The sequence below is a fragment of the Dendrobates tinctorius genome, unplaced genomic scaffold, assembly GCF_039654945.1.
Source record: "Dendrobates tinctorius isolate UK_male_01 unplaced genomic scaffold, ASM3965494v1 ptg000035l, whole genome shotgun sequence".
NCBI lineage: Eukaryota > Metazoa > Chordata > Amphibia > Anura > Dendrobatidae > Dendrobates > Dendrobates tinctorius.
The window spans coordinates 31,227,840-31,255,174 of record NW_027361703.1 but is presented as its reverse complement, the minus strand read 5'-3'; the positions used below and the strand labels follow the sequence as shown (position 1 = coordinate 31,255,174).

The 27,335-nt window shown below is 44.4% G+C and overlaps 1 protein-coding gene across 1 annotated transcript in view; it reads left to right on the top strand.

The window, feature by feature from the left end:
• The window catches only part of TSPAN12 (tetraspanin 12), a 344,082-nt gene that overhangs the window by 315,510 nt on the left and 1,237 nt on the right, over positions 1 to 27,335 (top strand). The gene's annotated exons all lie outside the window — the stretch shown is intronic.

The window sequence follows — 27,335 nt, the reverse complement described above, 5'->3', positions numbered from 1 at the left end:
CTATGTGTCATATCAGTATGTCCATGTACTGTGTGTCATGTAATTCTATGTATCAATAGCAGATGGATTGATGGATCGCACGTGTGTTCACACTTACTTTCTGCTCTGATGCTGCGATGCTTCCTATAAGTATTCAGCTCTGCTGCTGCCAATCAGACTTGTTATGTGTGAGGCTGTTATAAATGATATTGGGAGATAATGGGGTAGTCGCGGTACTGTGGTAATTGGTGCTAATAAATCACTAACTGTTTAAAACAGTTTTGGAATATTTGGGCTCTGTGCATTAGTATTATTTGACTGGTATTATTTCTGCACTATACAGTGGGGAAAAAAAGTATTTAGTCAGTCAGCAATAGTGCAAGTTCCACCACTTAAAAAGATGAGAGGCGTCTGTAATTTACATCATAGGTAGACCTCAACTATGGGAGACAAACTGAGAAAAAAAAATCCAGAAAATCACATTGTCTGTTTTTTTTTCATTTTATTTGCATATTATGGTGGAAAATAAGTATTTGGTCAGAAACAAAATTTCATCTCAATACTTTGTGATATATCCTTTGTTGGCAATGACAGAGGTCAAACGTTTTCTGTAAGTCTTCACAAGGTTGCCACACACTGTTGTTGGTATGTTGGCCCATTCCTCCATGCAGATCTCCTCTAGAGCAGTGATGTTTTTGGCTTTTCGCTTGGCAACACGGACTTTCAACTCCCTCCAAAGGTTTTCTATAGGGTTGAGATCTGGAGACTGGCTAGGCCACTCCAGGACCTTGAAATGCTTCTTACGAAGCCACTCCTTCGTTGCCCTGGCGGTGTGCTTTGGATCATTGTCATTTTGAAAGACCCAGCCACTTTTCATCTTCAATACCCTTGCTGATGGAAGGAGGTTTGCACTCAAAATCTCACGATACATGGCCCCATTCATTCTTTCATGTACCCGGATCAGTCGTCCTGGCCCCTTTGCAGAGAAACAGCCCCAAAGCATGATGTTTCCACCACCATGCTTTACAGTAGGTATTGTGTTTGATGGATGCAACTCAGTATTCTTTTTCCTCCAAACACGACAAGTTGTGTTTCTCCCAAACAGTTCCAGTTTGGTTTCATCAGACCATAGGACATTCTCCCAAAACTCCTCTGGATCATCCAAATGCTCTCTAGCAAACTTCAGACGGGCCCGGACATGTACAGGCTTAAGCAGTGGGACACGTCTGGCACTGCAGGATCTGAGTCCATGGTGGCGTAGTGTGTTACTTATGGTAGGCCTTGTTACATTGGTCCCAGCTCTCTGCAGTTCATTCACTAGGTCCCCCCGCGTGGTTCTGGGATTTTTGCTCACCGTTCTTGTGATCATTCTGACCCCACGGGGTGGGATTTTGCGTGGAGCACCAGATCGAGGGAGATTATCAGTGGTCTTGTATGTCTTCCATTTTCTAATTATTGCTCCCACAGTTGATTTCTTCACTCCAAGCTGGTTGGCTTTTGCAGATTCAGTCTTCCCAGCCTGGTGCAGGGCTACAATTTTGTTTCTGGTGTCCTTTGACAGCTCTTTGGTCTTCACCATAGTGGAGTTTGGAGTCAGACTGTTTGAGGGTGTGCACAGGTGTCTTTTTATACTGATAACAAGTTTAAACAGGTGCCATTACTACAGGTAATGAGTGGAGGAAAGAGGAGACTCTTAAAGAAGAAGTTACAGGTCTGTGAGAGCCAGAAATCTTGATTGCTTGTTTCTGACCAAATACTTATTTTCCACCATAATATGCAAATAAAATGAAAAAAAAACAGACAATGTGATTTTCTGGATTTTTTTTTCTCAGTTTGTCTCCCATAGTTGAGGTCTACCTATGATGTAATTTACAGACGCCTCTCATCTTTTTAAGTGGTGGAACTTGCACTATTGCTGACTGACTAAATACTTTTTTTCCCCACTGTATATAGGCATATCTTGGTGTTATTTGTGGGCATTATATGTTGGTATTTGCTTTGTATTTGAGCATGGTTCATCAGTATTTGGTTTGTATTATATTGACAATGTAATTTTTGTTTGGTTGCCATTATTTGAGCACTGGATATTGGTATTATTTAGACTCTGTATGTTAGTATTTGATGATCTGGCCACTGTATATTGGTATTTCGTTGGTGTATTTGGTCACGGAATATCCATATTTGCTAATATTTGGGCATACAACTGTTTCAATGTGGCTCCTTACAGGATCCATCGCACTGCCTCCACCATGTTTTACAGAGGATGTAGTGTGCTTTGGATCATGAGCCATTTCAAGCCTTCACCATACTTTTTTCTTCCCAACATTTTGGTACAGGTTGATCTTAGTTTCATCTGTCCAAAGAATTCTTTTCCAGAATTAGGCTTTCTTCTTTAGATGTTTTTTGCCAAAGTCTAATCTGACGTTTATATTTTTAAAACAAATTAATGGTTTACACCTGTATTTGCTCTCATGAAGTCTTCTCTTTATGGTAGACTTAGATACTGAAACACCTCACCACCTTTCTGGAGAGTGTACTTCACTTAGGTTGATGTTGTGAAGGGGTTTTCCTTCACCATAGAAAGTATTGTGATCATCTGCCACTGTTGTCTGCTGTGGATGTCCAGGCCTTTGAGATCCCAAGCTCACCAGTTCGCTCTCTTTTTTTTTTTTTTTTTTTTTTTTAACCAAACTGTTGATTTGGCCACTTCTAATATTTCTGCTATCTCTCTGGTAGATTTCTTCTTTTTTTCAACCTAATGATGGTTTGTTTCTCCTCCATTGAGAGCTCCTTTGACCGCGTGTTGTACTTTTACAGCAACAGCTTCCAAATGCAAATGCCAAACCTGGAATCAGCTCCACACCATGTGCCTGTTTAATGATGGGTTAACATGGGACTAGCCCATGTAGCCCATTAACCCCTTCACCCCCAATGGTGGTTTGCACGTTCATGACCGGGCCAATTTTTACAATTCTGACCACTGTACCTTTATGAGGTCATAACTCTGGAACGCTTCCATGGATCCTGGTGATTCTGACATTTTCTCGTGACATATTGTACTTCATGCTAGTGGTAAAATTTCATTCAAATAACTTGCGTTTATTTGTGAGAAAAACGGAAATTTGGCAAAAATTTAGAAAATTTCGCAATTTTCCAAATTTGAATTTTTATGCCCTTAAATCACAGAGATACGGCACACAAAAAACTTGATAACTAACATTTCCCACATGTTTACATTACATCAGCACAATTTTGGAACCAAAAATTTTTTTTGTTAGAAAGTTATAAGGGTTAAAAGTTGACCAGCGATTTCTAATTTTTACAACACCATTTTATTTTTACGGACCACATCACATTTGAAGCCACTTTGCAGGGTCTATATGATAGAAAATACCCAAAAGTGACACCATTCTAAAAACTGCACCCCTTAAGGTGTTCAAAACCACATTCAAGAAGTTTATTAACCCTTTAGGTGCGTCACAGGAATTTTTTTGAATATTTAAAAAAAAAAATGAACATCTAACTTTTTTTCACAAAAAAATACTTCAGGTTCAATTTTTTTTATTTTGCCAAGGGTAACAGGAGAAATTGGACTGCAAAAGTTATTGTGCAATTTGTCCTGAGTACGCTGATACCTGATATGTGCGGGGGAACGACTGTTTCGGCACATGGCAGAGCTCAGAATGGAAGGAGCGCCGTTTGACTTTTTCAATGCAAAATTGGCTGGAATTCAGATCGGACGCCATGTCACGTTTGGAAAGTCCCTGATGTACCTAAACAGTGGAAACCCCCTACAATTGACCCCATTTTGGAAACTAGACCCCCCAAGGAACTTATCTAGATATGTGGTGAGAACTTTGAACCCACAAGGGCTTCACAGAAGTTTATAACGTATAGCGGTACAATTAAAAAATCATATTTTTTCCACAAAAATGATCTTTTCACCCCAATTTTTATTTTCCAAAGGGTAACAGGACCCTAAAAGTTATTGTGCAATTTGTTCTGAGTACGCTGATACCCCACATGTGGGGGTAAACCACTATTTGGGCGCATGGCAGAGCTCGGAAGGGAAGCAGCGCCATTTGACGTTTTTGGCTGGAATTGAGATCGGACATCATGTCGCGATTGGAAAACCCCTAATGTACCTAAACAGTGGAAACCCCCCACAAATGACCCCATTTTGACAACTAGAGCCCCTAAGGAACTTATCTAGATGTGAGGTGAGCACTTTGAACCCCCAAGGGCTTCACAGAAGTTTATAACGCCAGGGCATGAAAATAAAAAAATCGTATTTTTTCCACAAACATGATCAATTAGTCCCCAATTTTTTTATTTTCACAAGGGTAACAGGAGAAATTGAACCCCAAAAGTTGTTGTCCAATTTGTCCTGAGTACGCTGACACCCCATATGTGGGAGAAAACTACTGTATGGACACACATCAGGGCTCGGAAGGGAAGTAGTGACGTTTTGGAATGCAGACTTTGATGGAATGGTCTGCGGGTGTCATGTTGCCTTTGGAGAGCCCCTAATGTACCTAAACAGTGGAAACCCCCACAAATGACCCCATTTTGGAAACTAGACCCCTAAGGAACTTATCTAGATGTGTGGTGAGCACTTTGAACCCCCAAGGGCTTCACAGAAGTTTATAACGCTCGGACGTGAAAATAAAAAAATCATTTTTTTCCACAAAAATGATATTTTTGCCCCCAATTTTTTATTTTCCTAAGGGTAACAGGAGAAATTGGACCCCAAAAATTGTTTTGCAATTTGTCCTGAGTAGGCTGATACCCTACATGTGGGGGTAAAACACTGTTTGGGCGCATGGCAGAGCTTGGAAGGGAAGGAGCACCATTTGATTTTTTCAACTCAGAATTGGCTGGAATTGAGATCAGACGCCATGTTGCATTTGGAGAGCCCCTGATGTGCCCAAACAGTGGAAACCCCCAATTCTAACTCCAACCCGAATCCCAACGCACCCCTAACCCTAATCTCAGCCCTAACCCTAGCCCTAACCCAAATGGAAATAAATACATTTTTTTTTTTTTTATTATTATTATTTTTCCCTAACTAAGGGGGTGATAACGGGGGGTTTGATTTACTATTTATGGCGGTTTTTATGTTTGGCAGCTGATGATGCTGTGTGGCGGCTCATTTTTTGTGGGACAAGATGACGTTTTCAGCGGTACCATGGATATTTATACGCGTCTTTTTGATCGCGCGTTATTGCACTTTATGTTCAGCAGTATGATAATAAATCATTATATTTTGCTTCGTATTTTATTTTTATTTTTTAAGGGGTTCGCTAAAGGGGTTAACTAATGGGACAGTTTTATAGGGCGCGGCGATACCTAATATGTGTACTTTTATTGTTTTGGTTTTTTTTTTTATTTCCAAAAAATGGATTTATTGGGGGAATATTTTTTTTTTTCTAATTTATTTGGCGATTTTTTTTTAAAAAATTATTTTAACACTTTTTTTTTATTTTATTTTTTTTTTACTTTATTACATAGTCCCAGGTGGGACATCACTGTCCTGTGACAGATCGCTGATCTGTCACATCACAGGCAGTGCAGAAGGCTTCCTCATGCCTGCGCTTTGCAGGCACTGAGGAAGCCAGCTTCCTGCAGGCCCCCGAAGGCCTCCGTCGCCATCTTGGATTCGGGGGCCTGCAGGAAAGGAGCCCCCCGCAGCAGCGCTGCACATTGCGCTGCCTTGGGGGGCTCAGGGAAGCACGGAGGGAGCCCCCTCCCTGCCGATGCTTCCCTTTAACCCCCGGTACACCGCGATCATGTTTGATCGCGGTGTGCAAGGGGTTAATGTGTCGGGGGCGGTCCGTGACCGCCCCTGACACATTGTGCCGGGTGTCAGCTGTGATAATCAGCTGACACCAGGCCGCGATCAGATCGCGGTAGACGTACTATCCCGTCCATGGGCATAGGGGCCCGGGTCCCATGGACGGGATAGTACGTCGGATGTCAGGAAGGGGTTAAAGAGCTTTTTAGGTAATTGTCCAATTACTTTTTATCACTTTAAAGGAAGCATCTAGATATTAAAGAGCTGAGATTCCTAAACCCTTACTCCAATTAAGATGTGAATACACTCAAATTAAAGCTGAAAGTCTGCACTCTAATCTCATATTGATTATATAACTGTATCTTAAATATGTTTTAGTAAACATCTAAAATTTCAAAACTTGTCACTGTCAAAATATTTTTGGACCTATCTATGTCAATGTAACGTGTCATGTACAGTATGTCTATGTATGTTCATGTTATGTGTCATGCAAGTGTATATGTGTACGTCTTATGTACAGTGGCATGTAAACTTTTGGGCACCCCTGGTCAAAATTACTGTTATTACGAACAGTTTAGCCCTTTTAGAGATCATTTAATCTTCAACGTGCTTACATATATATTCATCTTTTACATTTTCAAAATCACAAAAAGGAAAATGGGCCAGCCAATGCAAAAGTTTAGGCACCCTGCATGATTAGTACATAGTAGCACCCCTTTTGAAAGTATCACAGCTTGTAAACTCTTTTTGCAGCCTGCCAAGTGTCTTTCAATTTTTGTTTGAGGGATATTCATTCATTTTTCCTTGGAAGATTCTTCCAGTTCTGTGAGTTTCCTGGGTCATCTTGCATGCACTGCTATTTTGAGGTCTAGCCACAGATTTACAAGAGTCTATTGCTGTTGGAGGCAGAAACAGCAATAGACTCTTGTAGTAATATGGTGTTGAATTTAACTGATGATGCTCTGAATAGCTCACATGTGTCTGTTCTTTCAAAGGGATTGGGTTTTTGTGTTTCAGAAGCATTTAATTTTGTGGACTTTAAAATAGATCTCTTTAGAGCTATGCGAAAAATTCATTTACACAAATCATTTTCTTCCGGTGTTTCAGAGGTAACAGCATTAGAAGGAGAGAGTCCATGTCAGGTGGGCCCCTTGGGGTTTCTTGCTGGCACCAATTCACTGGCCGATGTTAGGGCGGATGCCCAGGTTTTGTGCGATCTGACTGCTCCAGAATTGGCTCATTCTGCAGATTTAGATCCCTTGAAACCCTTTACAGGAGGTGTACCATCCACCTTTATGCCCCAGGTGGTTCCTGGGAATGTTATCGATTTATTTGAAACGCAGGTGTTGAAGGATGTCGAGTCCATTGTATATCCGACTGCTCCGCCTAATCTGTCGGCCTCGGAAAGACGTGCCCTCTTTGAGATCAGAGAGTGGTCTGATGTGGTCGTGAGGAACGCCGATAAGGGCGGTAATATAGTCCTATTACAAAGAGAGCAGTATATGATGGAGGCTATGACACAGTTATCTGACACGTCTACTTATGTAAAATTGGCACAGGACCCAACGATTAAGTATAAAAATGAATTGCAGAGTTTTTTACGGAAAAATGTGGAATTAGGCTTGCTGTCTAAGAAAAAGGCTGAAAGGTTATTACCGTAGTTCCCACGCCGCCCCCATTGGTATTATATTCCAAAGGTGCATAAATCCCCTATTGCTCTACCAGGACGCCCCATTGTGTCAGGGATTGGATCCCTCACAGAAGCATTGTCACAATGCATGGATTGGTTGTTGCGCCCCGTATTGCAAGATATCCCTTCCTACATCAAAGACACTGATGAATTTTTGGGGGCGCTTAGAGGCATTGTATGGCAAACAGGCTTCTCTTTGGTGTCGATTGATGTAGAAAGCCTATACACGAGGATCCCCCAGGATCTAGGTATTGTGGTTTTGAGGAGGATTTTGGGGTCTTTAAAGAGAAGTGACTGTCTTGTCAATTTTGTATGCAAAGGGGTTGATTTTGTTTTAAAACACAATGCATTTAAGTTTGAAGACGCATGGTTTTTACAATGCACTGGGACCGCGATGGGAACTCCGGTTGCTTGTACTTTTGCGAACCTCTTTCTAGCTCTGTTGGAGGAGGACTATGTGTACAATGTGGGGAACAATTTTCTGAGACATATCAGACTTTTTGTGCGCTATGTGGACGATATATTCATGATATGGGACGGACCCGGGAATCATTTGATGAATTTGTCCAGTACCTAAATAAGTCCAATGGCATGAATGTCATTCACGTCTAGATATGGAGGTCTTAACCTCAATTTTTTGGGATGTACAGATCAGTGTTGTAGATGGTGAGTTGCAGACCAAGTTATTTCGTAAACCCTCTGCCACAAATGCCGTTCTTCGGTTTGATAGCTTCCATCCAAATCATGTAAAACGGTCTCTCCCTTATAGCCAATTATTGGGATTGAAGAGAATTAATAATACTCAGGAAGGTTATAATCAGCAAGCAGAGGAATTATGTGATAAGTTCCATTGTGTAGGGGCTATCCTAATGGTCTTCTTAATGAGGCTAAGGTTAGGGCTGATCAGGCAGGAGGTCGCAATCGTCGCCCTGCCCGTGGATCTGAAAAGAGATTCGTTTTTTGTTTCAAATTTGGCCCTATGGATGGGGTTATACGATCTGCCATTCGCAGGAACTGGCATATTTTGGAGGGTGATAAGGATATCGTAGAGGTGGCAGCAAGGGGTCCCATTATTTCCAATAGATGGGGTACTACCTTGGGTGACATAGTAGTAAAAAAGCGGATGGTGAAACAACAAAGTAATTGGTTAAGCAAGAGTGTCCCACATGGTAATTTTAAGTGTGGACATTGTCCATTCTGTAGTTACCATATTGTAGATAGAACACTGTGCATCGGGGGAGTATCTAATGTTGTCAAGGATTTTATCACCTGTAAAACAACTCACGTGGTTTGTTTTATGTTGTAAAGCTTTTTACATCGGTAAGACCATTCGCCCCCTATATGTGAGATTTAGGGAGCATTATAATTCGGTTGGATCAGGTAAAGGTGTCCCACGCCTAATTAAACATGTCAGGGAATCTCATGGAGGAAATCCAGAGGTACTTTCTTTTGCTGGCTTGGAAAGGGTGTCCCTTCCAGTGCCAGGCGGAGATTTACATAAACTTCTGTTGAAAAGAGAGGCCATATGGATCATGCGTACTCGGGTACAAGAATCTGCTGGTCTAAATGAGAGATTGGATATGTCTGTTTTCCTATAATAAGCTTTCATGATTGTATATGTGGTTTTTTATTTGTTTTTCTAAAATATTTTAACTGTCACTGATAATTGCTGCATATGTGTTGAAGCAGTGGGGGTGGGGTTTGATTGTCTCCCTCTGTTAAGAAGTGAGACCGGGCTCACTCCCCTCTGAGACCAGTAGAAGCGCCACTGCAGCGCGAAACAGCTATCATCATCTCCACTCCTGCTCCCATCCTCCCTATGCCGATGTTTTAAAGAAATAGAATAAGGAAGATTTTAACCGGTGAGTGCCATCTGTATTTCTTTTTTGGTGATTTTGATCATTATGGCATAAGATTTCTATTATAACCTCATCAGTCCATAGGGCTTATTTCCAAGGTGCATCAGGCTTGATTAGATGTTATTTTGCATACTTCAGATGCTGAATTTTATGGTGAGGATGCAGGAGAGGTTTTCTTCTGATGACTCTTTCATGACGGTCATATTTGTGGAGGTGTCTCTGAACAGTAGAACAATGTACCACATCTCCAGAGTCTGCTAAATCTTTCTGAAGGTCTTTTGCAGTCAAGTGGGGGTTCTGATTTGCCTCTTTAGCAATCCTAAAAGCAGCTCTAACTGAAATTCTACTTCCAGATCTTGTATTGACGCCCACTGTTCCTGTTAACTGTCATTTCTTACTTACATTCTGAAGTGAGGAAAAGGCAACTTGAAAATGCTTTGATATCTTCTTATAGCCTTCTCCTACTTTGTGGGCCTTCACCATTTTCATGTTTAGAGTGCTAGGCAGCTACTTAGAAGAACCCATGGCTGCTGTTTTTGGCACAAGGTTAGACAATGCTGGGTTTTTATAAAGCTGAGAAATTTGCATCACCTGGCCTATCTTAACGATGATAGTGAACAAGACATACCCTTAACAGGCTAATTAAGGTCTTAAACCTTGGTCAAAGGTATCTCAGCACACAAATCTCCAAGGGTGCTAAAACTTTTGCATTGGCCCATTTTCCTTTTTGTAATTTTTATACTATAAGAGTTGACAATTTTTTTTGCCTAAAATACAAAGGAAATATGTCCTTTGTAACTTTAATCCTTTTAGAGATCATTTCATTTTCAACTGTTTACAATAACAGTAATTTTGACCAGGTGTGCTCAAACTTTTACATGCCACTGTATGTGTATGTATGTCCATTTACTATGTGTCTAGTAAGTATGTCTATGTACATTGCAGTGATTCAAGCTCTCTAGCAGATGTCGGGGTACACTCAGGCATCGGATTCTTTTGTCAAACCATGCAATATTTATTAAATTTCATAAACGTCCACAGTGCTCAAATGCAAGCAAACAGCCTATTGGGTCTGTGCACACGCTGCGGAATCCGCTGCGTTTCCGCAGCGGTTTTGGCCGCTGCGGACCCGCAGCAGTTTTAGCTGCGGTGTACAGTACCATTCAAATGAATGGTACTAAAAAAACGCTGTGCTGACGCTGCGGAAAAAAACGCGCGGATTTGCTGCGGTTTTGAATCCGCAGAAAGAATTGCATGTCAATTCTTTCTGCGGAAACCGCTGCGGGTTCCTATCTCCACCATTGTGGAGATAGTGAATCCGCAGGACCAAACCGCAGGCAAAACCGCAGATAATCCGCAGGTCTTTTGACCTGCGGATTATCTGCGGTTTTTGCAAAATCCGTGCGGATTAATCCGCAGCGGATTCCGCAGCGTGTGCACACACCCTTTCACAGCACAAACTAATACCATAAACAGTCCTCTCACTGGGTAGGCAAAATAGTTCAAAACAGTCTCACCCATTCAGTTTTGAATACAAGCACAAATCATGGCACAACAGTGTGTCTAGTAGCGTGAACTAACAACATCATAGGAGTCTATAATGCTGCTTGTTTGCATTCTGGGTGAGAATTTTTTTTCGTCTGGACAAATGTGCCTGTCTAAGGCTAGTTTCACACTAGTGTTTTTTTGCGCTGCGCCTCTTGCGCATACCAAACGCATGCAAAAATCGCATCATGCGTTTTGCATGCGTTTGCTGTTTTTTTGCGCATGCGATTTAACCAGTTTGTCACCATGTTAACTAAAAAAAGCATGCGATTTTAAAAGCATGCGTGCGCATGTCCTAGCGCACGCGTGTGTTCCCATAGACTGTAGTGCTGTTTTTTTGCGCATTCCGTGCACTAACATGCACATGCGTTTTTTTGAGACAGGTTGGACGGACCAAAAATGCAACAGGTTGTGTCCAGCGTGCCTAGGTGCACACTACAAAAAACGCATGCACAAGAAAACGCATACGAACGCGTGCATGCGCTAGACCATGCACACCCATGTTAAATATAGGGGAGCAATGCGCATGCGCACGATAGCGCACAAGGGGCAGCGCTAAAAATCGCAAGTGTGAAACCAGCCTAAGGGTACCGTTACACTTAGCGATGCACCAGCGATCCCGACAACGATATGGATCGCTGGTGCATCGCTAAGTGGTCGCTAGTGAGCTGCCACACAGGCAGATCTCACCAGCGACATCGCAGGGGTCGGGGGTCACTACTTACCTGTCAGACGCGGCGATCCTGATGTCCTCCTGCCCGCATCCACGCGTCGCTCGTCGGCCACAGGAAGCCCTGCAGGAAGTGGCTGACGAGAAATGATCCAGGACATTCTCACGCGACCAGCGATGAGCAGCGGGGGAGCCGGTCGGAGGTAAGTATCAGACATAGCGATATCGCTGGCAATATCGCTGCTACGTCCCAAAATCGGTGATGTTACAGCGATATTGCTAGCGATATCGCTATGTTTAACGGGGGCTTTACTCTTGTGTTCTTGTATACACCTTGTCTTGGAAACACTAGATGAAATGTGATAGCTATATTCTCCAAATGCTTACTGCTCTTCTGACTAATGTACAGCAGATATATTGAGAAATAAAAATAACTATTAAAATTATAGAAATGAGTTTATAATTGAAAATTATGAGGAATAAATACTCTATTGCAATTCATTAGATTTTTACAAATTTGTCAATGCGATTTTCAGACTTACAGTATATGGCAGTGAAGTAGAATTTGTTCTTAATAGTAGTTACTGTATGTAGTTCCACTTTTTCAATGGAACTGTGTAATGTGATATAAAGAGGATTAATATATAGATGCCGAACTGTAGTACACAAGTGCATGTAAGCGTAAAAAGACATAACAGACAGAGCCAGTCCATGGAAGCTTAGAATACAATGCAGGACTTCTTAAACTTTGTTCAGCCAAAGATTATATCCATTTTTATATTACAGCGTATATTCTGGTTAAAGTCTAGGCCAGCTTGCTGCTAGCAGAGGGACTTGCAGAAAAGAGTCAGTAGAAGAGTAAAAGTTTGAGTAATCCCCTGCCAGTATTTCAATTCTGGCCTTAAGTTGAAGCGTCAAGAAATCTTAGATAAACTAGCTGCTAGGGTTATACAGTACACTATAGAAACCACCAGTTGATAAGGACACTAATATATTTTATCCCGTGAAGTCTGAGGTTATATGCATAGGGTGTTTACACCAAAGCTAGTAAGACTATGAGCCCTGTTATGAGCCCAGCTTTGTTCACGGGAGCATTGTCACATTAACTCCTTCATGACCCAGCCTATTTTTACCTTAATGACCTGGCCATTTTTTGCAATTCTGACCAGTGTCCTTTATGAGGTAATAACTCAGGATCGCTTCAACAGATCCTAGCTATTCTGAGAATTGTTTTTTCGTGACATATTGGGCTTCATGTTAGTGGTTAATTTAGATCAATAATTTTTGCATTTGTGAAAAAATCGGAAATTTGGCGAAAATTTTGGCATTTTGAATTTTTATTCTGTTAAACCAGAGAGCTATATGACACAAAATAGTTAATAAATAAACTTTATTACCCTCACCCACAAAGCACTCCACGGCTCGGTATCGCCCTACATCTCCTCCTTTGTCTCCGTCTACCACCCTACCTGTGCCCTCCGTTCTGCTGATGACCTGAGGTTAGCATCCTCAATAATCAGAACCTCCCACTCCCGTCTCCAAGACTATACACGTGCTGCGCCAATTCTTTGGAATGCACTTCCCAGGTCAATACGATTGTCCTAAAAACACATTTATTCAATCTGGCCTACCGCCTCAACACATTAACTTAACTATCCCTGTGTGGCACAGTCAAAAGTTTTACCATAACCAGGTTCCCCGCATCATGTTCCCACATGCTTTATGCATTTATTAGCCCTCTGTGTCTGTTCTGTTAAGGGCCTGTCACACTAAGCGATATTGCTAGCAATATCGCTATAACGTCACTGGTTTTTGTGACGTAGCAGCGATATTGTTAGCGATATCGCTATGTGTGATACTTGCCTCCGACCGGCTCCCCCGCTGATTATCGCTGATCGTGCAGGAATGTCCTAGACCGTTTCTCATCATCATCTTCCTGCTGGGCTTCCTGTGGCGCTAACGAGCGATGCGTGGACGCGGGAGGATGTCGGGATCGCCTCGTCTGACAGGTAAGTAACGACCCCCGACCGCTGCTATGTCGCTGGTGAGATCTACCTGTGTGGCAGCTCACTAGCGACCACTTAGCGATGCACCAGCGATCCTGACCGCGTCATATCGCTGGTTGGGATCGCTGGTGCATCGCTAAGTGTGACAGTACCTTTACACACTGAACATTATGGCTGGTCCAAACAATGAAGGCATCTGTTACCACCCACCTTTCGCGTCTACCCCTTTTTTTCCTCAGAGATTGTAAGCTTGCGAGCAGGGCCCTCATTCCTCTTGGTATCTGTTATGACTAGTGTTGATCAGATTTCGGAATAAATTCTTGGACTTTTGTGCGCCACCAGACAAAATCACCAATCCAGTGTCTGCAGCTAGGCGGCTGTCACGTGACAGCCGCCTAGCTGCAGACACTGGATTGGTGATTTTGTCTGGTGGCGCACAAAAGTCCAAGAATTTATTCCGAAATCTGATGTTTGAAGCGGTCGCAGAGTTGACCTTTGGACGTGCAGCAAGCAGATTACTGATCCCACATGCTTTAATCTCTCCTAAAAAGGGTGAGTAAATTCTAATCTATTTCTCCAGCAATAACCCGGATAAGACCCTATTGCGCTTTTTTGTTCCTTTAGTTTGATTACAATGACTAGTGTTGAGCGATACCGTTCGATACCCAAAAATATCGTATCGGATGGTATCGCCCGATACGAAAAAAATATCGGGTATCGCCGATTCCGATACCGGAAGTCCCATTCAAGTCAATGGGACTTCCGGTATCGGAATAAAAAAAGCCCTTTATTTCCTTGTTGGCTAATTCTACATAATTGAAAACAAATAAGAATCATGTAGAATGTATTGTGGGAGGTGGAGGAGACATTAAAAGCATAGTGGTTTATTCAAATCACATGGCATAACATTAATTCCAATTTTTTTTTTCAATACGTTCGGAGTTAAAAAGATATTGACTATGTTAACCTTTTTATATTTTGTCAGATATGTACTGTATGTTTCACAACTTCCATGCTCTTCACCTTCTTTTGTACTTCTCCCACACTTTCTCCTTCATGATCCGCAGCAGTAGCATTTTTTTCATCAACTTTTTCTTCACCTTATTCATCTTCTTCTTCTTCATCTTCTTCCCATTAATTTTTTTTTCCATTCTTCATATTCTTCTTATTCAGCTATTATTAATTTTAATATGCTATTTCTTCATCTTCTTCCTATTCTTCTTTGTCTTCATTTTCTTATGGTGACAGGCATTCCTGTAGTACTTATCTATAAAAGTTATAAGATTACATCTTACGTTCTGCCTGTCACAAAAGATTTACAACAGGATTTGTCCGCGTTCAGTTTGGCCTGCAGCAGCAGGCATTTTCCAGGGGCACCACGAGGAGGAACGGACTCACCCCCATTTACTGCTTAGTCTTCTTCTGCTTATAATTTTGATTTCTTCTATGCTGATTTTTAGTCTTATGCTTAATGTTCTTCTGCTTTCTGTTCTTCTGCTTTTGCTTCTTCTGCTTCTTGTTCTTCTGTCTTTTGTTCTGTATCTTGGTGGTTGTCTTCATGTTCTTTGTCCTCTTGGTCTTATTATTTAGGGTCATATTTCTGGTCTTCTTTGGTGTGGTCTTCAGGGTCGTCATCATCAGGGTCGTCGTCATGGAGATCAATAAGGATTACCAAAGACAATTTCAAAAAGCTTGATCTTGGAAATGTAGCAGAAGGTACAAGAAGGCTGAGAAACTGGCGCGAACCAGCAGACAGTGCTGGCACCCGGATGGGTAGCAGAAGGAACAAGAGCCAATGGCACTACCGAGGACCAACTGACGGTGCTGGACCACGGTTACTAAGCAGAAGGTACCTGTGCTAAAAAGCACTACCAAGGACCAGCTGACGGTGCTGGACCTCGGATACCGAGATGGAGGCACCTAGGCCAAAGGCTGTGGCGAGAACCAGCAGACAGTGCTGGCACCCGGATGGGTAGCAGAAGGAACAAGAGCCAATGGCACTACGAGGACCAACTGACGGTGCTGGACCACGGTTACTAAGCAGAAGATACCTGTGCTAAAAAGCACTACCAAGGACCAGCTGACGGTGCTGGACCTCGGATACCGAGATGGAGGCACCTAGGCCAAAGGCTGTGGCGAGAACCAGCAGACAGTGCTGGCACCCGGATGGGTAGCAGAAGGAACAAGAGCCAATGGCACTACCGAGGACCAACTGACGGTGCTGGACCACGGTTACTAGGCAGAAGGTACCTGTGCTAAAAAGCACTACCAAGGACCAGCTGACGGTGCTGGACTTCGGATACCGAGATGGAGGCACCTAGGCCAAAGGCTCTGGCGAGAACCAGCAGACAGTGCTGGAACCCGGGTGGGTAGCAGAAGGTACCCATTCAAAGCAAAGTAGCCAGGCCGCAAGCCGGCCGCAGTTACCGAAACCCACAGTCCTACAGGGGGTCCATGTCCCATTGGCACTACGGATCCAGCCTTCAGTGCCAGTTCCCGCAGCCCACATAGGAGTCACCTAAACTGCAGGCACCGTAGAGTCGGCTAACCCGGCCGCAAGACGACAGGACAACGGATTGGTGGCATAGTGACCTTGACACTACCCGGAAACAGCAGGCGTGCTGAAAACAGGCTGGGCAACAGGGAGTACCCGTGCCAAAGACACTGCCGAGCACCAACTGGCGTTGTTGGAGCCCAGGGACAATCATGGTGTAGGCCGAGGCCTACTTGGTGGTAGTTTTTGATTGTTTGTAGGCTACAACAGACTGTCAACGTTCTCCAATTAGGCATCTGTCTCCACTCTGTTTCCAGGATTTCACGTGACCACCAACACCGCCAGTTTATGCGTACAGCAGCCGTCTGCCCAATCCACACGTGTTCCTGGGTTACTGGGGTTCTGTAATGTCAGCAGATCCCCTGATGTGTGTCTACCACTGTCTCCTGCTCTGTCCACATTCCCACCGCTTGCAGTGGGAAGGTGGACAGCGCAGGAGACAGTGGCGGACACATATTGGGGGATCTGCTGATGTTACAGAACCACAGGAACACGTGTGGAATGCGTGGACGGCAACTGTGAGCAGGAACTGGCGGTGTTGGAGGTCAGGGAAATACTAGAGACAGAGTGGAGACAGAGGCCAAATCAGAGAATGTTTAAATCTGAAGTAGTTACAATTTGGAGTCAGCAGCAGTTTGCCCTCCACACAGCAGGGGATCAGCTGACGTTACCGACCCCCACTTTCACATGAATAAGTGTTTTTTTCTGTGTGGACAGCACTTCCGAGCACCAACTGGCGTTGTTGGAGCCCAGGGACAATCAGGGTGCAGGCCGAGGCCTACTAGGAGCCAGGTGTAAAGCTGTGGTATTTTGAATTTGGAGGCAGCAGCAGTTTGCCATACACACACAGGAGATCAGCTGACGTTACCGAACCCCACTTACACATGAGCGAGTGTTTTGTCTGTGCGTACAGCACTTCTGAGCCCAACTGGCGGTGTCGGAGCCCAGGGAAAATCAGGTAGTAGGCCGAGGCCTACTTGGTGGCAGTTTGCGATTGTTTCTAGACTACTACTAACTGTCAACGTACTCCAATTAGGCCTCTGTCTTCACTCTGTTTCGAGTATTTCCTCTGGCTTCCAACCACGCCAGTTGCTGCTCTGAAATGCCGTCTGCACAACCCACACTTGTTCCTGTGTTACTGGGGTTCTGTAACACCAGCTTCTCCCTAGAGGTGAGTCAGGCAATGTCTCCTGCTCTGTCCACATTTCAACTACAAGTAGTGGGAATGTAGACAAAGCAGGAGACATTGCCGTGCTCACCTCTGGAGATGAGCAGATGTTACAGGACCCAGGTAACACAGGAACAAGTGTGGATTGTGCAGACGGCACTTGAGAGCAGAAACAGGCGGTGTTGTAGGCCGGAGGAAATACTCAAAACAGAGTGGAGACAGAGGGCAAATCAGAGAACATATTAAATCAGAGGTAGTCAGAAGTTGTAGGCAGCAGGAGAGTTTGCCGTACACACAGCAGGGGATCAGCTGACGTTACCGAACCCCACTTACACATGAGCGAGTGTTTTGTCTGTGCGCACAGTACTTCTGAGCACCAACTGGCGGTGTCGGAGCCCAGGGAAAATCAGGTAGTAGGCCGAGGCCTACTTGGAGCCAGGTGTAAATCTGAGGTTGTTTGACTGTGGAGGGAGCAGGACACTTTGCCATACACACAGCAGGGGATCAGCTGACGTTACCGAACCCCACTTACACATGAGCGAGTGTTTTGTCTGTGCGGACAGCACTTCTGAGCAACAACGGGCGTTGCTGTAGCCCAGGAAATAAAGTTCAGGTCATAGAAACATGAACACAACAGGAGACCTGGATCCTGTTGCCAGCCAATTATTTATTCTGGAAGAGGACTGGCAAATTCAGGTGAGATCCAGGCCTTGTTCATTTTCACAAAAGTAAGCCGGTCAACATTATCGGCGGATAGTCGCGTGCGACGGTCTGTTACCACACCACCTGCAGCACTAAAGACACGTTCCGATAATACACTGGCAGCAGGGCAAGCCAGCACCTCCAATGCATACTGGCTAAGCTCTGGCCATGTATCCAGCTTAGAGACCCAATACTTGAACGGGGAAGAGCCGTCTGGGAGAACACTAACAGGGCACGACAAGTAGTCTGTCACCATCTGACGGAAACGTTGCCTCCTGCTGACTGGAGCCGTCTGTGATGGTGTAGCCGTTTGTGGCGGTCCCACAAAACTTTTCCACATTTGGGCCATACTGGCCTTGCCTTGTCCTGCGGCACTGCCTCTGCTACCTCTTTGTGCAGAGCTTCCTCCACTGCCTCTACCCACATGGCTGCTTTGAAAAGCACTACCAGCAACACTTGCGGGGGGAATGGAGAACATGATGGCCTGCACAAGTGTTTCTTGGTACTCCCGCATTTTTCGCTCCCGGTTCAACTGTGGTATGAGGCTTTGTAAGTTGTCCCGGTAGCGAGGATCTAGGAGGGTGCACACCCAATAATCAGCTGTGTGGAGAATGTTGGCGATGCGGCGGTCATTTAACAAGCACTGCAGCATGAAATCAACCATGTGCTGCAGACTGCCAACTGGACCGGAAACGCTGTCCCCAGCTTGAGGCAGCATCTCTGCCTGCTCAGCATCACCCCACCCTCGCTGTACACACTGACTACTAGAGCCTTGTGTACCTCCCTCCTCTGGAGAGATGTGTTCCTCCTCCTCCATTGACTCCTCGTCATCCTCCTCACTAAGTGTCCCCTGCCTGGGCCTTTGTGTGGAAGCACGTTGCGCAGATTTGCCAGAAGCAGATGGCATTTCTGACTGCTCATCCTCGACCTCTTCAAAAATCTCCTCACTTAGTGCTTGTAAGGTTTTTTGAAGCAGACAGATGAGGGGGACAGTCATGCTGATTAGTGCATCATCTGCACTGGCCATCCGCGTGGAGTCATCGAAGGCATGCAAAACTTGGCAGATGTCCCTCATAGTGGCCCACTCAGTGGTGGTGAAGTGTGTCCGGCGCACAGTGCGACTTGTTTGCGCCTGATGCAGCTGGTACTCCATTACTGCTGCCTGCTGCTCACACAACCGCTCCAACATATGTAACGTTGAATTCCACCTGGTCACATATGATGCGATGTTCTGGCAGGCGGAATCGTCGTTGCAGAGATGCAATGCGCGATCTTGCCATGCTGGAACGCCGCAAGTGAGCACACTCTAGGCGAACCTTGTGCAGCAGTGCATCAAGATCCGGATAGTCCCTCAGAAAGCTCTGCACGACCAAATTGAGCACGTGTGCCAGACATGGTATGTGAGTGAGGTTGCCTAGGCCCAGAGCTGCCACTAGATTTCGGCCATTGTCACTCACTACCAAACCTGGCTGGAGATTCGCTGGCACAAACCACACATCGCTCTCCTGCTTGATGGCATTCCAGAGCTCCTGTGCTGTGTGGCTCCAATTCCCCAAAGAAATTAATTTAAGAATGGCCTGTTGACGTTTGGCCACACCTGTGCTCATATCTGGCCTAACAGGCTCACGCAGTGCTGATTCCGAGGAACTAGAGTAGGAGGAGGACTCAATATGTACAGACTGCATTCCTGCAATCCTTGGAGTTGGCAGAATACGTACAGAGCCACTCTCCAGATCTGTACCCGACTCCACAACATTGACCCAATGGGCAGTGAGGGAAAGGTATCGTCCCTGTCCATGGCTACGGGTCCACGCATCGGTGGTCAGGTGGACCTTGCTACTGACGGCATTTAGTAGTGCATTTTTAATTTTTCCCTCCACATGCTTTTGCAGGGCAGGGACGGCTTGCCTGCTGAAATAAAAGCGGCTGGGCACATTGTATTGTGGAACTGCCAATGACAAAGTTCCGGAAGGTGTCAGTCTCCACCAGCCTGAATGACAGCATCTCAAGGGCCAGCAGTTTGGCAATGCCGGCATTCAGAGCCAGTGCTCGGGGATGGTTTGCCGAGTATGGCCGCTTTTTCTCCCATGCCTGTGCTACCGATTGCTGGTGAGTGGCCTGGGAGTGTGCTGATGACTGCGAACGTGGTTCAGTGGGTGGAATTTCACTGGGTCTCTGAACAACAGTGGCAGTGGTTCTTCCATGGCGTTCCAGTGAGGAAGCCGAACCAGCTGTGTGTGAGCTGGAGGAAGAGGCCCCAACACGAGCTGAAGAGGTGGTAGGTGCTGCTGAAGGTTGGCCTACATCTTCAGTGTGTCTGTGTAACTCCACCTCGTGCTTGGTACGCACATGTTTCCACATATTTGTGGTATTGAGGTTGGTCACATTTTTCCCTCGTTTCACTTTCTGATGACACAGCTTGCATTTGACAAAGCAAATGTCATCTGCAACTGTGTCAAAAAAAGACCACGCACTGCAAGTCCTGGGAGCGCCCGTTTTGTGTTTTGGAAGAGGGTTGCTCCTCACGGGTGCCAAAGTGGAGGCTACAGGCAACCAAGTCTTCCCCCGCCCTCTCCCTCCTCTTTTGGCCGTTCGGGGAATCTCTTCCTCAGAGCTGCTCCCACCACCTTCCTGTGGCTGACACCATGATGGGTCAAGGACCTCATCATCTCCACTCCCCTCTTCAAGCACCGGCTGGTCCTGGGTTGTCTCGCCAGCACCGTACGCACCAGAAATTGGCAACTGAGTCTCATCATCATCAGATGAGCACTGAGGTGTGCTGACAATAGGCACTGGCCCACCCGCCTCTTCAGATTCAGAGGGACAAAGCAGTTGCGCATCACTGCATACTCCCTCTTCTTCACGCTCTAGAATGCTGCTTGGCTGGCCACCTCTTTCCAAGCCAACAGATTCTGAGAACAGAAGTAAAGATTGAGATGGCTCCTGTCCAGGGCTCTCAGACTGCCTGGGCAATTTGGCAGGTGGTGAAGAGACAGATGGTTGCTCTTCAGTGCTCTGGCCTTGGGAGGATGCGGAAGTCATTGAAGTGGATGCGTTAGCTGCCATCCATCCGACAACGGCTTCAATTTGTTCGTCACGCAGCAGTGGGGTACGGCGAGGTCCTACAAAGCTGCGCATGAAGGACTGTTGCCTGGTAAAAGTGGGGGATGCCAGGTCACTGGTGGCCGCAGCAGACACCGAATCCCCACGTCCTCTCCCTGCTGAATCCCCCCGTCCTCTCCCTGCTGAAACTCCACGGCCACGACCACGTGCCTTACTCCCTGCCTTCTTCATCTTGGTAGACTGATAAAGATAGGCAGAAAAGTAAAAAAGGGGTGGCTTAGTGTTCTTATTCCTGAACACCTGCTAACCAGTATAAGAAACACTAATTTGGCTAAGAGTGTGTGTACTACACTTTAATATGATCTAATGTGGCCTAGACAACTGTAAAGTGGAGTGTTTGGTGAACTTTATTTCCTTTTTTTTTGGGGGGGGGGGGGGGGAGTAAAGGATGTGACCAAAGTTTGAAAGCTATAGTATCACAAACTTTTTGGAGCGATTACAATGCAGGAAGCTAACCTACAATGCAATTGATGAGGCTCCAAAAAATAGGGTGATACTAGTCTGGCTGGCCCTGAAGGGCACAAGCCAGCAAAAAGGCTCCTCTATCTAATCCTATATAGTGTTTGCAACCAACCAATGACAATGGATGCGGTTGGAAGCACACTAATATAGGAGCAAAAATCTGGCTAAATTAGCTGCAAAAAAAGGACTATGTATGAGGCAGTGACGCACGCTGAGCGGACTACAGCTAGCGGTGGCTGTAGAACACACTGCAACGTGAGCTGCACTCACACACAGAGAGACCTATCAGACAGCCAAAAACAGTGCAGAGAAATGGGCTATAGCACTGAAAGGCTGCTGAAAGGCTCCGCTGTCCACTCCTTTAGTGTTTGCAAACAACGTATATGGATACGTATGGAAGCACACTATACAGGAGAAAAAAAAAGCAGCAATAAAAGAAAAATGTGTATGAGGCAGAGACACACGCTGGCCGGCCTACAAGCAGACGTGCCTGCAGGACACACTACACAGCGTGGGTCTGCACTCACACAGCCCTTGCAGACAGCTGTGAAAACAGCGCTGCTAGGGAAAAGCAAGCTACAGTGGTGGTTTATGTAGCCTGGGTTAAGCACTATATGTGTTTCGAGAATCGCTATTTCTAACTGTCCCTCACAGTCTTCAACAGCAGCCTGTCCCTAACTGAATTCACAGCAGAGTGACCAGAAATGGTGGCTGCAGCGGTTTTTATAGTGCATCATGACATCATTTCAGCAGCCAATCACTGCCATGCCAGTAGTTAACATGCCTAACAGGATGTGCCCACACTTCTGAGGATCCCCATTGGCTGAATCAAATCGAGCGGGCTCCTAGCATTATGGGAACTTCCGATTCCGGTAATCGATATGAAAAAAGTATCGGAACTAAGTATCAGAATTCCAATACAGCTAATATCGGCCGATACCCGATACTTGCGGTATCGGAATGCTCAACACTAGTTATGACCTATGTGATTATTGTTATGCTGTAATGTCTATTGTCTGTTCAAGTCCCCTCTGAAATGTAAAGTGCTGCGGAATATGTCGGCGCTATAGAAATAAAATTATTATTATTATTAACATTTCCCACATGTCTACTTTACATCAGCACAATTTTGATAACACATTTTTTTTGTTAGGAAGTTTTAAGGGTTAAAAGTTGACCAGTGATTTCTCATTTTTACAGCAAAATTTACAAAAGCATTTTTTTTAGGGACCACCTCATATTTCAAGTCACTTTGAGTGGTCTATATGGCTGAAAATATCCAAAAGTGACAATTCTAAAAACTGCACCCCTCAAGCTGATCAAAACCACATTCAAGAAGTTTATTAACCCTTCAGGTGTTTCACAGCAGCAGAATCAACATGGAAGGAAAAAAATGAACATTTAACTTTTTAGTCACAAAAATGATCTTTTAGCAACAATTTTTTTATTTTCCCAAGGGTAAAAGGAGAAAGTGGACCCCAAAAGTTGTTGTCCAATTTGTTCTGAGTACGTTGAAGCCCCATATGTGGGGGTGAACCACTGTTTGGGCGCACGGCAGGGCTCGGAAGGGAAGGAGCGCCATTTGACTTTTGGAAAAATAGCTCCAATCATTAGCGGACACCATGTTGCATTTGGAGAGCCCCTGTGTGCTTAAGCTTTGGTGCTCCCCCACAAGTGACCCCATTTTGGAATCTAGACCCCCCAAGGAACTTATCTAGATGCATAGTGAGCACTTTGAACCCCAGGTGCTTCACAAATTGATCCATAAAAATGAAAAAGTACTTTTTTTTCAGAAAAATTTTATTTTAGCCTCAATGTTATCATTTTCACATGGGCAACAGGTTAAAATGGATCCTAAAATTTGTTGGGCAATTTCTCCTGAGTACACCAATACCTCATATGTGGTCATAAAACACTGTTTGGGCGCACGGCAGGGCCTGGAAGGGAAGGAGCGCCATTTGACTTTTTGAATGGAAAATTAGCTCCAATCATTAGCAGACACCATGTCTCGTATGGAGATCCCCTATGTGCCTAAACATTGGAGATAACCCACAATTGACCCCATTTTGGAAACTAGACCCCCCAAGGAACTTATCTAGATGTGTAGAGAGCACTTTGAACCCCCAAGTGCTTCACAGAAGTTTATATACAGAGCTGTGAAAATAAAAAATCTTTTTTTTTCCTCAAAAAATGTTTTTTTTAGCTCGCAATTTGTTATTTTCACAAGGGTAACAGGAGAAATTGAACCCCAAAAGTTGTTGTCCAGTTTGTCCTGAGTACACTGGTACCCCATATGTGGGGTCCACCACTGTTTGGGCACATGTCGGGGCTCGGGAGGGAAGAAGTGACGTTTTGAAATGCAGACTTTGATGGAATGGTCTGCGGGTGTCATGTTACGTTTGCAGAGCCCCTGATGTGTCTAAACAGTAGAAATCCCCCACAAGTGACCTCATTTTGGAAACTAGACCCCCCAAGGAACTTATCTAGATGTGTGGTGAGCATTTTGAACCCCAAAGTGCTTCACAGGCGTTCATAACACAGAGCCATGAAAATAAAAAATCATTTTTTTCCCTCAAAAAATGATGTTTTAGCCCTCAATTTTTTATTTTCACAAGGGTAACAGGAGAAATTGGACCACAAAAGTTGTTGTGCAATTTTTCCTGAGTACGCTGATACCCCATATGTTGGGGTAAACCACTGTTTGGGCACACGTCGGGGCTCGGAAGGGAGGGAGCACCGTTTGACTTTTTGAACGCAAAATTGGCTGGAATCAATGGTGGCGCCATGTCGCGTTTGGAGAGCCCCTGATATGCCTAAACAGTGGAAAACCCCTCAATTCTAACTCCAACCCTAACCCCAACACACCCCTAACCACAACCCTAACCCAAACACACCCCTAACCCTAATCCCAACCATAACCCTAACCACAAGCCTAACCCTAATCCCAACCCTTACCCCAACACACCCCTTTCCCTAATCTTAACCCTAATTCCAACTTCAACCCTAATCCTAACCCTAATTCCAACCCTAACACGAATTCCAACCCCAACCCTTATTCTAACCCTAGTGGAAAAATAAAAATATATTTTCTTTATTTCACTATTTTCCCTACCTATGGGGGTGATAAAGGGGGTCTTATTTACTATTTCTTGATTTTGATGACTGTGATAGGATCTATCACAGTGATCAAAATGTACCTGGAATGAATGAATGAATCGGCCGGCAGATTCGGCGGGTGCACTGCGCATGTGCCCACCATTTTGAAAGATGGCGGCGCCCATGGGGAAAGACTGAGGGACACCTGGACTCTGCAGGTACTGGGGGGGAGGGGGTGGGATCAGACCACGGGGGATCGGAGGACAGAGCGGAGGGGAGAAAAGGCTGATGGCGGCAGATCACCGCCGTCAGTCGGTGGTGGGGCAGATCATGGTCTCCAACCATGGCCGATGATATTGCAGCTTCGGCCATGGCTGGATTGTAATATTTCACCAAGTTTCATTGGTGAAATATTACAATTGCTCTGATTGTCTGTTTCACTTTCAACAGCCAATCGGAATGATCGTAGCCACGGGGGAGGGGGCAAAGCCACCCCCCTGGGGTGAAGTACAAGTCCTCCTGTACCTGTGGGTCGGGTGACCTTTCAGTCACCCGACCCGCAGGAATGCGACCCCACTATGATGTATATGCTGCGTCACAGGTCAGAATGGCACAAGTTTTCATGACGCACACGCTGCGTCACAGGTCGGGAAGGACCATTTTTAAGTTTTAGCTAAAAAGATGGAAGTATCAGCATTTCCTTTTACCAAAACTAAGCTCCAGCTCAAACCTTGAAAAACTGCTTCATTATTATCAATAGCCATTCTTTACATTTTTTCTGGAAATATTCTTCAAACTCCAAAATCCAACCGATTTCCGCAGCAAAACTTAAACTTAGCAGAATTTCACATACCAAATAATATATATGTCGATATACCTTCTTTGTCTGAAGTCACACAGCATAGAGGCTGTCGGTCAAGCAGGAGGAGGTAGAGCTGGACAGGGAATAGAGCTGGAGTAACAGAGGATTCAGAACTTCAGTCTCATGTTCACATCAAATCAAATGCTACATTTTTCATTAATGGAGGAATCGACTGGCAATATACAGGTACTGGACTCGTCTTTGAAAGAGCTACCTGTACGTAAGTTCGGTGTGTGAATTGTGCTGATGGATTCCCTTCAAGGCCTCATGCTTATAATGTATTTATTATGATTTGCTCATATTGCGCCGTCATATTTTCTGCAGCACTTTACAGACATCATCGTTTCTGTCTCTCTTGGGGCTCACAATCTAAATCATCAGTATGTCTTTGCAGTGTGGGAGGAAACCCAAGACCTAAGTCATAGAGATATTGATGGCATTGACCAATACTTTGTGTATGGGGCCTTCCACTGTACCCATTAAAATGACATTGGGGTTCAGAAGGATCTAGCCTGTTGAATTCTAACATACGATCATTTTGATGTCGCTGAGCGTTAACCACATTAAGCTGGTAGAAATAGCCATTAGTGCTGGCAGTTGTCCAAACTAATGTTATGGCCAACAGATAAAGAAAGTACTTGGAGGCTCTTCAAGGTTCTGTTCTAAAAACAGTGCTATATTGAATGTCACTGCAGCATGGACTCTCGTATACATTACTAATTATTATCATTAGTAGTCTGTAAAATTACCAAAACTGCTAATTAGAAGGGATGGCCACATTCTGACCCTTGCTATTTATCCTATGAGGAAAACAAACATTTACAGGGAAGATGAGCGAGAATTCACCTCAATAATACAGCCGTTTTCGGGGGAATTGCTCTTAGCTAATTATCTTCTCAGTTGCAGAAACAATCTTGTATATTTTTGCCGTTTGTTACTTTGGCTTTATTAGCAATTCCAGATACACTTGAGGATAGAAGAAATGATGCCACATATAGGAGACTCATCTGAGAGCGTTAAGATCTAATTATAGATAGGACAACAAAAGTCCTGCGCGTCTTATGATGGAAGCAACGTGATACTACAAGACAATGCAGATTAACCGCACTTATGTGTTTATATACTACAAACAAACAGGCGACACGCTTCAATTTATAATACAATAAGGTATCTAGATTCCTCGCAGCACTGACTTTATAGGATAATAGAATAATGGAAGTAATATAGAAAATCCATTCCTGGCAGAAGTCTAGGAGCTTAGGTCTTGCTGCTTGTTCAGAAACAAGATTTTGCAGGCTTGAATTTAATATTCGAATTGTTGCGGTGATATCCCTTATGGCTTTTTAGAGCTCAGTATTCATAAATGGAGATAATTCAGTGTTTATTGGGTTTTTTTTCCAAATATTGAAATAGAAATTGCCCTGTAGTTTCTGTGATGTATTCTGCTCGGCTTTTTAATCTGTCCTATTTAATTATTTTATTTCATGCATTTTTTATGCAGTTGACCAGTACATGAGTATTTTCATATAGTTTCCACAGATTATTTATATTGCTGGAAAGTTAAGTCATAGGAGCCATAACAAGGACGCTTATACATAGTTTTTACTAGCCATTGTCTAAATGATTACTGGGGAAATAAAGCTTTACCTATATTGCAGATGTGGGCAACTTTGGCCCTTAGGTTACAGCTACATGGCACATTTTACTATGCAGTTGGATACTAAGTCGTCTTAACGCAATGCAGGAACCTCCGTGTTGGAGCAATTACACTTCTAGCAAGACCCCTCCACCTCCAGAATATTTTTTAAAATTATACTTTTTAAAA